General features: G+C 33.6%; 1 protein-coding gene across 3 annotated transcripts in view; it reads left to right on the top strand.

The window, feature by feature from the left end:
- The window catches only part of LOC140669962 (protein FAM135A), a 34712-nt gene continuing 22388 nt past the window's right edge, over window positions 1-12324 (top strand). For all 3 annotated transcript variants that reach the window (XM_072900223.1, XM_072900225.1, XM_072900222.1), the window contains exon 1: window positions 1-330. The gene's annotated coding sequence lies outside the window, so the exon portion shown is untranslated. The remainder of the gene's footprint in view (window positions 331-12324) is intronic.

Below are 12324 nucleotides of genomic sequence, written 5' to 3'. Positions count from 1 at the left end.
TGGAAGTGGTTGTGGTGGTGACGACGACGACGACGACGAGGACGAGAACGACGGCGGTGCTGCTGCTGTTTGGAGTAACGTTCCCTGCGAGAGGGAAGGAAAGTGGTCCTCGAGGTTACGAGGCCAGGGGAGAAAGTGGGTGTTGCCGGAGCGGCGGCGGGAGGATCGCCCGGGTTTTGCGGGACGTCGCCGGAAGTCCGGGGTGCTTCTCGTAAGAAGGAGGCAAAGGAAAGGGACAAGAGCGACCGGAAGGATGCTGGTTGGTGGTCGATCCTCGAGTCAACGTCAGTCCCTCGCTGCTTATCTTCTTCGTCCGTGATTTTGCATCTGGCAAGTAATAACATCGCAGTATCCTCTCTTGCTCTTTTTTCACCCCTGTCACATTCTTCGCCCACCCTGTTGTACGTTAGGCGAGGTTTAGCCTCAAAGATGAATCATCGCTTGTGTACACAAAACCGACGCTCTTTTCAGAACCTACGATGACAATGTTTGTCCACGAATCTCGTCCCATGTCTTTTGAACATTGACATCATTCTGCTTTAGAAGAACGTTACATATTTATGATTATGAATGTTCACGAAAGGTCTTCCTCTACGAGTCTCGAATATTATCCCACTGTTTACACTGTTTTCACCTGAGGCGATACATTGTCCAGGAGGTAAAAAAAAAAAAAAAAAATGCACGCAGCTTCGTAGGAGGCGAGGAAATAGAGGTCGGATGCAAATTATGAGCGTGGATGGGAGGCGACGCGCGCTGGCCACGGTAATTGGGACGAGGGGACGCCGCTTCGATGAGCACCCTCGGGGCGCTCGGGGGTGAGAGAGGGGAGGATGTAAAGAGGAGAATCACTATATATACGTAGGGATATTGCTCTATCTGCCGTTTCCCTCGCAATTTTTTCTTCTGCTCTCGATTCTCCACCCATCCCTTCCTACATCCGTCCCTCACATTTTATGCCCCTTCCTTGCTTTAACTTTGATAAACCGAAATTACCGGTGCGTGAGGTTTCCTCTTCCTTCAGGAAGAAAGTCAACAATGAAGAATGCAGAGTATTGTGCGCGACATATGCATGCGATTCTTGCTCTCTTCATGCTCTCCTTCATCCCTTTCATCATCATTGTCGGCTACGAGTACCCGAATACCAGGAATAGTACTCGAGGCTCGTCGACCGCTCGAGAATCTCCTCTCCCATCATTTTCCTCCTCTTTGCATTTCCCTCCTCCACGTATGCACTGACCCCGATTAGTCGCTTAAGAGAAGCGTTACTTCTTTTTTTATCTCTCTCTCTCTCTCTCTCTCTCTCCCCCCTTCTTTTTCCATCCTCTTTCTTTCTACTTCTAATTTTTAAAAGCACGACAAAGAGAGGCTAACTACGTCATCGTGCTCCGGTGAGTCACGGCTTTTGATTCCCCTCTAGCAAGTCAACGCTTATCCTCTCCTGCTGTGATAGAGGGGACCAGCTACTAGCTATCTAGCTTCCTGTACGTGCATCGGAAAAGCTCAATTAACTTAAACGCAGGTTGATTCAATGAACTTTTCTAACGCGCCTTAATTTTCAATAATATTACGTTCAGCTCGTTTGGTATCATTGCTCTCAAAGCGCGGAGGAGGTTTCACTCGCTACAAATCCAATATCTCCGTTATTGCCTTTAATCTCCGAATAAAACGGATTAAAATGCCTGCGAATCTAAATCATATTGATAATTATAACAATACATGTCTCTCTGACAATGTAAAATGTATTTTTTTTTTTTTTTTACATTTTTTTTAGTACATTAAACTCGAAGGAATTTAAAGTCAGAGAAAATATCTACTATTTCACTTATTTTTCTCTCCTTTTTTTTTAACATCACTACCCCTTCAGGTTTCCATAGATACTTTGTCTGCCATCAACGGGTTTAGAGTTGGCTATTCAATAATTTAAATTTGTAATAATATATTTTTCTCTAACAATAAATTGTGTTTTTTTAAAAACATTGATTACACTAGTGATGGGCGATTTTTTAATCGATCTTGAATGGATTAAAAAAATCGGATCTAAAAATTGATCTAAAAAATAAAACTACATAACAAAAACTAAAAAGTCATGATTTTGTAAGATGGATTATATTTGCATAACTATAGTAAATTTTGTTTTACTTTAAAATAATTTGATTTATAAAATTATTGGACATTAGTTTCGGAGACACTCAAAAATATTTAAAAAAGGAATAAAAATATTTTAAAACATTTTTTTTTTTTTTTTTAATATATTTATTCAATTTTCCATTCGTGCGCAGATTAAAAAGCGCCACTTCTGGCACCACTAAACGTACGTATATCAAATCAACAGATCGAAATTCGATTTTCTACAAAAAGAATCGATTCGTATAAGAATCGATTAAAAAAAATCAATTTTTTTAGGAGAAAGATCGATTTTCTGAAAATCGAATCGAGATCGCCCATCACTAGATTACACTAAATTTGAAGGAATTTAAAAAATGCTTACTACTTCACTTATTTTTCTCTTCTTTTTAATATTATTATCTCCGTCCCTTTATATTGATATAGACACTTTGTGCCTGCTAGTTAACGAGTCTAGACTGCCTGATATTATTTCTGACATGTCGCTTTTATACGAGCCAGAAATGTATATCCTGCGGAATCGCCCATGGACTACGGTGTTTAATAATTTAGCAAGGTTACGGTTACTTTCCGATAACCATCGTCGCGGTAAAGCCTGTAAGAAGTGATCGATCATGCGATTCTGCGATGCAGCCACGACACGCGAGTATAAGATGACGTCCTTCCTTCCCTCCTCGGGGGATATACTTTGCGACCGTCGCTCGTCAATCCCCTTTGTCGCGTGCGTGCCACTATCACACTCAAAAGGATTACAGGCGCGCTATTCTGAGTATCTACGAAGTAATGAATAACGTATATATGTACAGTTGCGTGCCTACGAGTGGAAGTTATTAGACGTCGCACGTGGAATTACGGCGCTATCGTATATAAACCGAACGTTTCAGTCTTTGTAAACTTTTTATTTTAATCGAGACATCACGCGTATCTGTAAGTTGGGTAAATATTTGCCAATGTGTTTTATTTTTATCTGTTTAAACATTCAAATTACAAATTATATAGGAGAGACCTTTAAATTATATTACTATTATTTTAATAAAATATTATAAAAAATATTAATAATTTAAAGATTCTCAATATACATATAATTTGGGATATGAATTTTTAAAATGATAAGTAATTTTAATATTATTAAAATAAAACATATATATATATATATATATATATATATATATATATATATTTTAATATAGTTTAAAAATTCATATCCCAAATTATATGTATATTGAGAATCTTTAAATTATTAATATTTTTTATAATATTTTATTAAAATAATAATAATATAATTTAAAGGTCTCCCCTATATGTATGTGTGTGTATATATTATTATTTTAATAATAATAATATTGATAATATTACTGTTTATAATTACAATCTAATTTGTTGTAGGATTAATTGAAATATTATCTACTATTCGCAAAACAAAATTTCCCATATTTGATTATAAAATAAAATATGTAATAATTATTGAATTATAGAATGATTGAATTATGAAGATTATATCAGGCAAAAGAATTTACGTTGATGAATTGTAACTTGACTGATGAGATTTACTTTTGCAATCTTCATATATGTATGTTTAATATTATATTCTCAAATACGCGTGGGAACATATTTAGTTACGCCCAACAACATTGGATCATGCAACGCATTAATGTAGCGTTAACCTTATCAAGATCGGAAGTTCGACTTCCGTAAATTTTCCGTAATTTCAGCAAATTGTCGACGCGTGTGTGACAGCATAATACATTTGACGTACGCATACTATAATTAGTATGTGAAAAAAAAAGTGTCTAAAATTTTATTACAGAAACTGTCCGAATTTTGAGAAAAGTGACTCTGATGATTAGGAAAAATAATTATCTGAAATTATTATGCTTTTCAGACATGCAAATCTGAAAATTCAGACAAAAATGTATCTGAATTCTTGAGCAATTTCTTACAGTGATAATGTTTAGTGAGCCTACTTTTAAATCTTTCTACGCAATTAATTGAAACAAAATATTGCAACGACATAATAAAACACTATAGCAAGTCTCTTGAAACGAGACTGAAGAAAGTTGAAAGAAGTCGACTCATGTTCAATTCATCCCCCTGTTCATAATATCGCGCTTAGCTATTGATAATTTAATAAACCTTGGCCACTCGGAAAATCAATTTTAGAGTAGAGATGAATGGAATCTAAAATCAATCGGCTATTATTAAATTGCGCTCCGCCCAAAGCGCGCTTTTACTTGGCGCGTCTCTGACCGCAATATTCTGGGGTCCGCGGGTGCCGTTCCATTATCGATTATACTACTGTCCGACTAGTAGTGCAGTCGTATTCGATTAGTGGAAGTGCAGGCAAGATAAAGGGCACGGAAGCGATCCGTATAGGAAAATTCCATCTCCGCCTCCTTCTACCTGCCGGTCGATGACTTCAATAACGTAACAGATGTACGGCCCAAAGTTCATAGCCGGCGAAATAGTAGTAGTGGTACCTGACATTTCTCAGACGCGACCGTTTTCAGAAAAGGTCAACCAATATATGCAATAGCATTCGAGGGCTCGCGTACAGACAACTCGGGTATCCCATTGGGAACAGTCGTTCTCTCTCTTTCTCTCTCTCTCTCTCTCTCTCTCTCTCTCTCTCTCTCTCTCTTTTTCTCCCGCCCACCCTGCCGCCCCAGATTTCCCTGGCAAAAAAATATGCATGCGGTGGAATACCTAAACAGGATGCTGATAATGGTGACTCGTGCATGAGGAATCGACGGAAAAGTATTGTAGCTCCCATGAGATCTCGCGACAGGAAATGAAAAATAGAGCGAATGAAAAATCGCTCTGTATTTAAGAGAGGCCGAGAATTATACGGATTCGAGTGAGAGAGACTTTCAAGTCGCTTTATTTTAAACTTGGCTCTTTGCAGCTTCCGTCAATCGAGTATTCTACAGCCTTTGATTTTAATTACACTGACAAATATTTTAACTTAGTATCGCATTTAAAGAGAGAAAGTGTATTAATAATTCTATGTATAAATTGTGTATATTTATATAATATTTAATATACATTTGAAATAATTAATATCTTTTAAAATTCTAAAAATTATAATTAGCAAGATATTATATATATATATATATATATTATATTGACATTTATAATCAAGGGAAATCACTTTTTAAAATCAATCAAACAAATCGCAATTAAAATTAAAATCGAAATTTTTTTAGAAACTCTGTGCACCATTCTTAATGCTTCATTTTAAAAAACGAAATTTTTTTCGTCAAGCGCGATCCATTCTTTTTTTTTTTTTTTTTTTTTTTTTTCGACAGGTACCGGTGCCAACGTGCTCCCGTATTGTCGCCAAAAATATATTTCTCGTTCCTACTCTCGCCATTTTCTTCCCTGGCTCCCGTGAATTACAACTTTCCTGTGTGAGCCTCTTGTTGTCTCGCCCTACTTCCGGTCTTAACAACAATCAATCGGAGTGCTGCAGCCAACCTGAAACCTTATCTCTAACTCGAACATAAAAGGCTGTGTATTTGTGTCATTTTTAATCTTTTGATCAGGGTGGTCGGTCATTGAACCGACATTGTCAAAAGAATATCAGAATACAACCTATATATATATATATATACATTGAAAGCAGGGAGGTACAACGATTGAAGACTCTATTAGTATACTTTTGTTCGCGTTACGTCAGAGCTTCGTAATATCAAGAATTTCGTAATCGATTGTTTATGCTATTAAGTAATAATCGATGAATCACTTTATTGCATAAGTAACATCGCAATTATTTACAATTGAAACACTTCACGTAATGAATTTTAAAGATCAAATCGACTTGATTCTGCTGATGAATAATAGATATGGATTCCCCCATTAAATATAATTGTCATAGCTAAGGTAATTTACTTTTCTCATTTTCTTTACTTTTTATTGATTTACATTTACAGTCATGAAAATCACAAACAAATCGAACGAAACTGTGTTATATCTATTATTATCAATACATTTTCGATAATATCGTGATGTGTCGGCAAATCGAGATAACCCACGATTTGTTCGAGAACCATTTCCGGGGAGAATTATTAGTGGCAATGCGGTTAAGAGTTATCCGGGCCACGGTGTTGATTCTTGGCTCGATCCATCGCTGTGATTAGCGAACGAATTGCACGGGAGTTTGGCTCGGGCAGAACAATTTCGTCTCAAAATGAGATCGAGGCGCAAGACGACGAAAAGAACCGGCAAAGAATTGTCTCGACTAATATATCTATTTAATACGCCAATTTGTGCCTTGTATACAAGATGTCTTATAATTTCCATCTTAAACTTTTTATTTTAATTATGTCAAATGTTTTAATTTTAAAGACATATATTTTGAATTGATTTTGTTGAACTATTATTTATTACAACTCCCTTCAATATATTAATATCAGAAAAATATTTTTTTCTTTCTAAAATAAGAAAAAAAGATTCTCTTAATTTAGGAGACAAAAAATCTTTTAAAGAGGGGTTTCAAATATTTTTAAGATGTAAGAATATATAGTGAATATTTTATAAATATATATGAGATATTTTCTTACTATTATTTAATATTTGAGATTATTAATCCTGATTATAAAATGATTTTACAAATGAATATCTACTATTTATTAAAATTTTAACAAATCAAATATGTAGTTTTTACTGAACTTATAAATAAGATAGGTATTCCAAAAAATTATTTATTAAGAATATCTATTAAAAGAAATTATAAAATACATTTCGAGAATACAATTTTTTGATATAAAAATATTTATAATGTAAATTAAAAATGTCTTGATATTTTTTACAAATTAAATGTCGGAAAACCATGTAATTCTGTTTAAACGAGCAATACTATTTAAACATGTCATAATTTTAATCACAAAATACATTTCGAGATTTTTGCTAAGGAACTACTCTCTCAATTTTAGATTATAACTGGGAAAATTTCGGAGGAGCCTGAGACACAGACGCCGTGCAACTCGCCTGGTAATTTACGAGCCTGGCACGCGATACAAATTTAGAAATTATGGCCTTGATTGTTTAAAACGAGTTTGCGAGATTAGTCATCGGAGACCGGAAGGCCACGGGGGAAAGTTATCGCCGTCCTTTATCGTCTCGCCTGTCGCAAGGATACGTATATAAAAACAGCATGCGTGCACGAAACGCACCCTGATCGTTATCGGAAACTCTCAATACGTACGCGACTCTGGTCGGCCAGAAAGAAAAGGATTATGCACGCGCGTGCTTTGTTGTACCTCTGGTCGCGGTAATAAAGGCCGCTTTATCGTCTCGTAGGGGTTGAAACTTCTCGAGCACGCTCGCGTGGTTGTTGAACCAGCCGGTTTATCGGCTCGAGGAGAAAACACGTGCGGAGATATACGATCGCGCGTGTACGAGCACGTATTTATATGCGCGATGTTCAGATAGACTTTAAACCAGATGATATATCTTCTGTAAGATTCTCTGCAGGCTTTTACAGCTGGAGTTTTTTACGACATCTTATTTATAAAAAATTGACTTTTATTCATGTTAAAATTTTACAATCATCATATATATATATATATATCAACATCGTTTTGCGTACATATTATATTAAAATACAATTTAAAATTGTTAAAAATAAGTTTTTAATTTCTTTTTGCACAGTATATACATTTTATTATATTATTAATAATGTTATAATAATAATTAATTTTATTATACATATCATTGAGTTTCTGATTTTCTTTGAGCACGGAAAATAAAATAAAATTATATTGATTAATCTAAAAAAGAAGTAAACATGTATATAAAAAATATCCTCGGAAACAAAATATTTTGAAGTATAAACAACGAAATATCTGCTGCCATAAAATTCTTATCACTGATAGATGCTTGTGCTTTTATTTAAAATTATAACTGAAATAAAAAACTGATACAGTTGTATCGTATTTATTTATTTTTATATAAAAGATAGCATATTAATAACTCGATGAAAATTTTTTCAATACATCAAAATTACGCGCATAAAATATACGCAATTCTTAAAAAAAAAAAAAAAAAGTAAATTTTTATATTCATCGTACAAAACTGCTAACAAATGATTGAAATAAATTGTATTAAAAATGGTAAAAATGCCGTAGGACACCTTACGGATTATAACGTCAAAGTGATGGTCTCTATAACAATGTCGCCGGAGATTTCCGCCGATAATTTGCGCGCATTTAACCGCTCGCTAGAGGGACGAGAAATTCTCGTCCCTAGAAACGAGAGAAGCGTTAAAAAAGCATCATTCTTCGAGCGACTTGGATATAAAACAGAAAAAGAGAATTCTTCGAGCTAGTCGATTGACAAGGTAAATTTTTTTCATTTGCTAAAGATTTTATATACCGTGCATTTACATTCATGCACGATGTTTTAAGAAATAATTTATTCTTCCGATTTTTTAAAATATATTAATGATTTAATAGAAAGAAAATATATACTATTTATTATCCGTGAAATAAAAATTATTAATTTTTATTTTATTTTGATATGACATCTGTTATATTATATTAATTTTATTGATATAATTTTCTCTTAATTTGCAAAGAGATTATAACGAATGTATTTGATTTATTACTAATAAATATAAAAGAATTAATTGTAAAATTAAAAATTATAATTTTATTGATATCATAACTATTATATTAATTTTATTGATATTTATTAGTGTGATAAGTCAAATGTGCATTCATTATAGAATTTCTTCGCAAATAAAAAACTATTCCAGAAACATTTTTTTAATAATAATATATTTTTAATTATCGTAATACCCGAAATAAAAATTCATTGCGCCTTTTAATTTATGAACTCTACAATTGGCTTAGTCTGCCATTTATTAAAGCGCTCCAGATTTTTGATCATGGCTGTATTTTACCGGAGGAATACGCGATGATAAAATCTCTTCTCCAGCGCGCTACCATCAGGTAAATGGATTTAACGTTTTATCGCACTAACTCGACAGGAGTTCATATTTTTGCACAGCGAACAGTCAGAAAAAACGGGATTTTTACTAAGTTACTTTTAGCGACATCGCGTCTTTCTTTCCTTTTTTTTTTTTTTTCTTTGTATACGGTAGACGCCAGAGTCACGTTTACAGCAAACACTAATGTAAATCCGAGATGCAAATGAGAGGGTTTTTGCATTACTGTACTACGAATACGGCACGACGTCGATGTTCCATGAACGAACCAGCCGCCGGGCAATTTGCATCTTCAATTTACATTACACTGGATAACAATGTTTTTGCAATAGGAATTGAACAAGATGCTTGCACAGGAAACTCGATGCTGATCTCCCCTCTTATCTTATCGCGTATCGCGTAATAATTTTCTCGCGACGATCAATATTTCGTTAATTTTGACACACTAAAAAATTTTGTCGAATTATTGATATATCAAATTTTTTTATATAAAAAATACGATACAATAGTATCATCTTTTATTTCATTTTCATAATTGTATCGTGTTATAATTTCAAATAAAAACACGAACATCTACCAGTGATAATAATTTTATGGCAGCAGTTATTTCGTCGCTTTTATATTTTTAAAATGGAATTCTGTTTATTTTGTTTCAGCAACAGAGAATATATCTTGTATCGTTTCTCGATTTATATAAGAGATTATATTTTTTATTTATATAAAATTGTTTCTCTCTCTTAGATATAATCAATATAAGATAGAAAATTTTATTTTATCAAATAATTCCATTTTCCTCGAAAGAAAATCAGAAAATTAATGATGTATAATATAAAATATTAGATATTTTATTATATTTATAATTATATATTTTATTATGTATTAATAATTTGTAATCACTGGTGTACTCTTTGGTGTGTTAAAAAAAGGGCCGTAAAAGCCCGGCGGGATTGAATCCATGAGTGTCGAGTAAATCGTCGGCGATCGGTGGTTAGCCTCGTTGCAGCTCTCTTTTCCCCGACGGGTTCCTCGTGCGATATTTATTACCGTAATAAGCCGGCGGTGTGTTCGAACGTATAGGAAGTTGAGCGACGAATCTCGAGATTACCTCGAGAAAGGTTCCATCTGCTGTTGCGTACGGCGTATCTGGAAGATAAGAAAGGTACTTTCGATTAAACGAGAGTGACGCCTCTCATATCGGATAGAAACCGTCTAGACGTCTACCCAAATACTCTCACGTGACTCCCGCGAGCGAGGACGTGGGTCATTGAGGGAGGATTCGGAGAAGACGGCCCTTTTTGAAGGGTTAAATGCCCTGTTTACGCAGCGCACACGCTGACTTTCTCTTTTGGCGTAAACTTTTTTAAAATATTTAGACTCGTATTTAGACTCCTTTAATTTCCCTCTTTTTATCAAACATTCGAAAATTTAATTTTTAATACGTAAATATAAAAAAAAAAAAAAGAAAAAAAATAATATTAAAATCAATTTTTAATGCGAAAATGTGTTGCATTTGTTTCAAACAAATCTTGAACATTTTACGCAAGCTTTTAAAGGAATGACCTGTTCTTCTTATAATATTTGCGCTTTTGTTTGCAAATAAATTACCTAATAAATTACTCTCTTTGTACCGTAGGAGGGGTATTGTATGAAAAAGTTTCATTAGCAACGCGATACGGCTCTCGCATTACACTTTTATAATCTATTCTATTTCCAGAAGCAGTCATCGTGATAATTTCATGGATTTACGAAGAATTATTATCGAGGAAAAAGAACGATATAAAAACAAAGATACCCGTCGCGCATTTTTTTTTTTATCGATCCCGTCGATGCAATCCGAGTAAATCTTTAAATTTGCAACGCTCATACGCCATGGGCAAGAAGCTCCATCAAATATCCAGGTCTCTCAGTCCCCCAAAAGGAGCTCGAGGGTCAAAGGGAGGAAAACGTGAATATCGGCGTCGCGGGAAGACATTTCCATTTATACAAAATTTCTTTCCGGGCCTACTATGTCTAAGGTCACGCGGATTCGTGCGGAGGGGGGAGGGGGAGGAGGGGAGGGGGAGGGGAAGAAGAGCGACACCCAGACTACGATTTAATATCTTAAAAGCGAGAGCATGGGGGTACAAATCTAACGCGATAGCGGCACTATTTTAAGGGCAGCGCGCTAGGAGCCGATAAAAAATTCATCGGCACGAGTATAGGCATATGCTTTCGCGTCTTTGTAGAACTGTTCTTCTAAAAGTTACTTTGGTCCGAAGGATATAAATATCGGTGCTCCCAGATGAAAATACACACGAGCGTCGCGCCTTCGAATCGGAATTAGACATATTTTGCTCGAATAATAAGTCCCGCCTGCAGCAAAAAATTTTATATTCTAATCTTCAGAATATTTTGCTTGTCTATATATAATATTTTTCTGTAAAACAAGCGCGCGAGAAGGAACTCCTTAATTTAAGAGAGAAATTCTCTGAAGAGTAGAGTAATCTCAAATATTTTTAATATGTAAGAACACATATTAAACAGGATATTTTATCATTATACTTATTATTTCTTATTTTAATAGAGTTTTTATTTAATTTATAAACAATTACAAATAAGATATTTCAAAAAATATCATGTAAAGAAGATAATATCCAGAATACCAAGAATATCTATTAAGAGAGCTTATAAAATATACGTTTTGAGAATACAATTTTTTCACGGTGTACAAAAAATCTTTACTTATCTTTATAATATCTTTCTCTAAAACAAGCGTCAAAAGGATTATTTTATTTTAAGAGAAAAATCCTCTAAAGAGTAAAGTAGTCTCAAACATTTTTCATATTTGAGAATATACTGAATAAGATATTTTCTTACCATTACATTATTTAATACTTGGGATTATTAATTCGAATGATAACAAAAAACAGTTCTACAAATAAACATTTACTATTTTTTTTTAAACTTTAATCAAGTTAATATACAATTCTTATTTAATAAAAAATAATGTATAAAAATTTACATTATTCTTAATTTAAGAGGATATTCCAATAAGCACATCACATAAAAAAGAAAATATCTTCATTTATTTCATTAAGAATATTTATTAAGAGGGTTTATAAAGTATACATGTCAATTTTTTCGATACGTGTTTGCTGAAGAATATTTTTATAAACTCGATATTTATATAAAATTATATTGATATTGAATTGTTTAAATAATATTATTTTTCCTTTATAAAATAAATAAACAAAAAAATAAATTAATATATAAAA

The sequence above is a fragment of the Anoplolepis gracilipes genome, chromosome 10 (genome assembly GCF_047496725.1).
Source record: "Anoplolepis gracilipes chromosome 10, ASM4749672v1, whole genome shotgun sequence".
Classification (NCBI taxonomy): domain Eukaryota; kingdom Metazoa; phylum Arthropoda; class Insecta; order Hymenoptera; family Formicidae; genus Anoplolepis; species Anoplolepis gracilipes.
The sequence above is the reverse complement of the archived record's forward strand: the minus strand, read 5'-3'. Positions and strand labels throughout refer to the sequence as shown.